The sequence below is a fragment of the Mus caroli genome, chromosome 3 (assembly GCF_900094665.2).
Source record: "Mus caroli chromosome 3, CAROLI_EIJ_v1.1, whole genome shotgun sequence".
Lineage (NCBI taxonomy): Eukaryota > Metazoa > Chordata > Mammalia > Rodentia > Muridae > Mus > Mus caroli.
The window spans coordinates 6,286,526-6,291,917 of NC_034572.1; the positions used below are offsets into that span (position 1 = coordinate 6,286,526).

Sequence of the window (5,392 nt, forward strand, 5' to 3'; positions counted from 1 at the left end):
AGGGGAGGGGGAGAGGGGGAGGGGGAGAGGGAGAGAAAGCAAGGGTGAGAAGGTTGGTATCAAACTTACTAAAGAGCCAAAGATGGCCTTGAATTCCCAGCACTCCTGCCTCCACCACCATGCCTGCGTTAGGATCACATTTCTCCCTAAATATTTTTAACTCATGCGGATGTAGGACATGATATGAATTGAAAACACTGGCCAGACTTGGGTTCAGGAGGCTTGTGGTGCTGTTTCTGGGATAGGAAACAAGAGAGAAAAGTGCTAGCTTCTACATCCTTCTCAAATGTCTCAATGGAAATGCAAGGGAGCTGGGAGAGCTCATAAGCCATTCCTGGTTTAGGAATATATGAATATTTAGTTTAATTTTCACAAAACCCATGTTCAGTGTGATCATGGCTGGGAGCCTGTAAAGCCAACAACGGATCAATAGAAGGGGTCTGGCATGTGCCCGGTAAACCTGATTGATTCATTCTCTCCCTCTCCCTCTCCCTCTCCCTCTCCCTCTCCTCTCCCTCTCCCTCTCTCCCTCTCTCCCTCTCCCTCTCCCTCTCCCTCTCTCAACACCATGTCACTCAGTTTGACCTCACATTCATGACCCTTGTGCTCTGCTCGCCGAAGTGCTTGGGTCACACACATGTGTTATCACACTTGATGCTGCCAATTAGTATCAACTAAAACAACATCATATTCTATGGTTAAAATGTGGCTGTTCTATTACTCTTTACCTTAAAATATTTTTTTTTCTGTATTTTGTGTCTTAGTTAGACATCTGTCTATGTGTCTTAGGGTTTCTATTGCTGCGATGAGACACTATGGCCAATAAGTGAGCTGGAGAGGAGTTTTATTAATCTTGCACTTCATCAAAGGAAATCAGGGCAGGAACTTAACAGGAACCTGGCCTGGCGGCAGGAGCTGATGCAGAGGCCATGGAAAGGTGCTGCTTACTGGCTTGCTCAGTCCTCTTTCTTATAGAACCCAAAACCAGGGCACTGGTTGTAAAACTTTATCTTAATTTAGCTCCCCAAATCACATGGGAATTTTCATGTCCAGACGCTGAGGGTCCCTGTCCCCAGCTGATTTTTGATTAATCAATAAAGAGACAATGGCCAGTGGCTGGGCAGAGTAAAAGAGGCAGGACTTTTAGAATTTCCAAGCAAGAAACTTGGGGTGGGGATGGGGGTGGGAAGAAGGGATTCTGTCACCAGAGACGGGTAGATCTGACCATGCTGTGAAGGAGCAGGCTAAGTGGCTAAAATGCAGGTAGAAAGAGAACGTGGCCCCACCCCACGGGAACGCTGCCCAGAAGGAAGCAGGGCAGCAAAGATAAAATGCAGATTTAGAAAGTGTTAACTCAGGAATACTGGAGGGGAGTGTGTGCTAGCCGCAGGGAGGTGTGGAAATGCCCAGCCATTGAGCTAGTAAGGCATATTAAAAATATCACTGTGCGTGTGCGTATGCGTGTGTGTTTCATTCATGAAACCAGAGAGCTCCTGGGCGAGTGCAGAACTTCGAGACCTGCCCGGAGCTCAATGTGGATTAACTATTCACTACTACAACCACCAGCCCAGGGATTGCACCACCACAATGGGTTGGGCCCTCCCCCATCAATCACTAATTAAGAAAATGTCCTTGGAAATTATGGAGGCATTTTTTTCAGTTACAATTTCCTCTTTTCAGAATACTCTAGTTTGTGTCAAGTTGACACAGGACTAGCCATAACAGTGTGTCTAGTATACATGTGGAGACCAAACAATTACGAGTGTCGTTTTTCAGGCATGGTCTACCTTGGCTTTACAGACAAGCTCTTTCTTTGGACTAGCTTGCCAAGTAGACTAGGCTGGATGGCCAGCAAGCCACAGGATTTTTCTCGACCCTCCAAATGCCAGAGTTACAACTATATGCTAGCACACCCAACTTTTTTTTTTTTTTTACGGTGGAAAAAAAATGTATATTTAGAATTAGTCATCTGGACTCAGTTTAGATGATCCCAATCTTGTTGGCAACATCTAGGGCATCATAATCAGGACCCAAGCGAACATACGCCTTCTTCTCTCCATCGGGCCTTTTCAGGGTATTGACTTTGGCCACATCAATGTCATGGAGTTTCTTGACAGCCTGTTTGATCTGATGCTTGTTGACCTTGACATCCACAATGAGCACAAGAGTGTTCTTGTACTCTATTTTCTTCATGGCTGACTCAGTGGTCAGTGGGAATTTGATGATAGCACAGTGGTCAAGTTTGTTTCTCCTGGGCGCACTCTTCCGAGGATATTTTGGCTGCCTCCGGAGCCGAAGGGTCTTGGGCCGACGGAAGGTGGGTGACGTTCGGATCTTCCTCTTTTTGTGTCTGTGGACACCTTTCAGCACCGCCTTCTTAGTTTTCACGGCCTTCGCTTTGGCTTCGGCTTTGGGAGGGGCAGGAGCTTCCTTCTTCGCTTTCGGCGCCATCTTGGCGAAAAGGCCACACCCAACTTTTTAAGGTGAGTCCTAAAGATTGAATCAGGTCCTTTGACTACCCACTTAGACGCCCACCCGGGCCGAGTGGAAAGCGTCAGGCAGCCCTCCCACGTCTGCCTGCCCAGAGCATAGGAGGAACTCTGGCTGGATGTGGGCTATCCTCCCTCCCCACTCTTTCCCCTGCCCCCTTTAGTTCCCACTAACGTAAGTTTTGAGTTGTGGAAATAGTTGCAATAAGAGGGGAGCACTGGTGCATGCTCTTTTAAATGTATATTTAGCACTGCAGTTAACAATTCTCCTTCCCCTTTCATGAGAACTGACTCGTGTGGATTGGAAAGCAGCAGAAATGCTTTGTGGCTTTCTTGTTCTTTCTGCCCTCTCTGCCAGGGAGCTGAACGAAGGTATGAGAAACATGTAATTAAATGCACGGGTATGCAGTAGACTGTCATGCCTGACTGTCAGATGAGAGGTGGCTAGTCACACCTGTCATCTCATCTGGGAAGCTGAGGTAGGAAGGGTGCTGTGAGAAGTCAGCTGGAGCCACATAGCCAGTGCCAGGTCATCCTAGGCTACAGAGAAAGAGCCAGCCTCAAAAGAAATAATAAATAAATAACCAACCAGTCGATTGTTTAATAAAATAGGTTAGTGAGCAGATGTGCAGAAAGTGAAGCAAAAGCTCAGATGTTTGAAAAGGAAATTCAGCTTTAAAGTATCTGATTAAAGTTAGGTGTGACTGAGACCCTCCTATAGCCCCAATTCTTGGAGGACTAAGGCAGGAGGATCTTGTACTCGAAGCCACCTTGGGCTACACAGTGACACCTTCTCTCATAAAGCCAAGGGGAAATAAATAGTCTTAATCTTCCAGAAGAGTTATAATTAATAAAAAACATAAATTCTTAGAATTAAAAAAAAAAATCCAGCCGGGCGGTGGTGGCGCACGCCTTTAATCCCAGCACTCGGGAGGCAGAGGCAGGCGGATTTCTGAGTTCGAGGCCAGCCTGGTCTACAAAGTGAGTTCCAGGACAGCCAGAGCTATACAGAGAAACCCTGTCTCGAAAAAAAAAAAAAATCCAGCCGGGCGTGGTGGCGCACGCCTTTAATCCCAGCACTCGGGAGGCAGAGGCAGGCGGATTTCTGAGTTCGAGGCCANCCTGGTCTACAAAGTGAGTTCCAGGACAGCCAGGGCTATACAGAGAAACCCTGTCTCGAAAAACCAAAAAAAAAAAAAAAAAAAATCCAAGGGAAGAAATAGAACTTTCCTGTTCAGAGCCAAAGATTCCGGAAAACACCTCAGCCACTGGCTATTGAGCCTTTTCTCAGCTTCACTTGAATATCTCTATACTAAAAACATGGCCTCTAATTTATATATGCAATCAGTCTTTATTGATTCTAGGACTTCGAGCACAGGGAATTTACTCCTCTCAGAGACACCTCTTCTGTGTCTGGAGATTCCGTGTTCTGATATATATTTTTTTTAACTCTCCCTTTATTGGACATTGTTGTGCTTTCTGAGGTGGATAAGATACTACTAGTTGTCTTGCAAATGTTTCAAGACAGCTAATGTTTATACTTCAAGTATTTGGGTAATTGTTTGGTTTCCCAGATGGAAGGAAATTAAGACTCAAACCTCCCTCACATCACTTAGCTTCCTCTTCTCTTGGTTATTCTCACAAGTCTCCTCCTCTTGATTTTAACTAAACAGCTCCCCAGACAGAAGTCAAGGCACTGAGTAAAGTGCTGCTGTAAGGACGGGTTACTGCTCTGCTCTCAGGAGGAAGCTTTAAACCACTGGTTTCAGTCTCTTCTTGGTTGAATATGCTAATTAAAAGATAAGATCATAGCTTTTCATTTTGTTTTCTATAGGAAGTTTTTTCTTAGTCAGCAGGAAGATAGAAAATGAAGCACTTATTATAAGTAAAAAGTCAGAATTATTTAACTTGGTCTTTAAATCCTGAATAGGCTCGAGCAGATAAATACCCTGGGCACCCCATGGCCTTGGGCCTCCATGGGCAGGAGGAGCACATTGATAAGGGGGGTCTGAGAAGCCAGTTAGGTCAGGAGCTACGGGAGCACAGAAGGATGAGGTTGCACAAGTTTCCCTCTGGGCCAAATGGACACAAGAATTGCATGGGCATTTTTATTCTTGGCTAATGGAGAATTGGTTCCCATGGCAGGCTCCTTTCTATGGTGTCTTGGGTTCTGAAAGGAGGGGAAATGTTAGAGTCTTCCCAGAAGAGAGTGGGGTGGGGTTAAAAAAAAAAAACCAAGCCATAAAGTACAGGAGGACACAACTCTCTCACACACTGGAGAAATAGAAGTCAGAGGGAGTCTTGCACACACCTTAGAGATTACAGAGAAATTGGGGTCAGAGTTCTGCCAGTTCCCACTATGGTAACTTGGGAGTCTGTGCTGTTTGCCACTCTGGGAAGTGCCATTGGTGTGTGTGTGTTCCACTCTAAGCTGAGCCTGCCTTCTCTCTCTCCCCTCTAGCTGCCCTGTGCCATGTACCTGCTCTGAGTCAAGTCAGCCACAGCCTTAGTGATCACAAGGCTGAGGTAGGTGGGGCGTGTGAGCTAGAAAAGTGCTTCCAAATGGAAGAACCTGGATAGTACAAGGATGATTCTCCAAATGGAAGAAGCTGGATAGTACAAGGAGGATTCTGCTGTCCTGATGATTTCATTGGCTGGAAACTTGTACCATCCACTCAACAAAACCCCTATTAATGTAAGAAGCCTCCTCCTCCTCCTTAGCAGGCAAGCCAGCAAATATATCTTGTGCCTTTAACATTCTCTTTTGTGTTCTTACCTTAAATTCCATCCTTCTCTGGCCCCAAATATTTTTAATTAATTTTTTAAACCATGCTTTATTTTTACATATTGTAATACAATTTACCTAAGAAATAATACTGTAATAGAGTAATTTGGTATTGTTT

General features: G+C 45.3%; 1 pseudogene; it reads right to left on the bottom strand.

The window, feature by feature from the left end:
* Positions 1 to 1,980: 1,980 nt before the first annotated feature.
* Positions 1,981 to 2,458, bottom strand: LOC110291750 (annotated as a pseudogene).
* Positions 2,459 to 5,392: the final 2,934 nt, after the last annotated feature.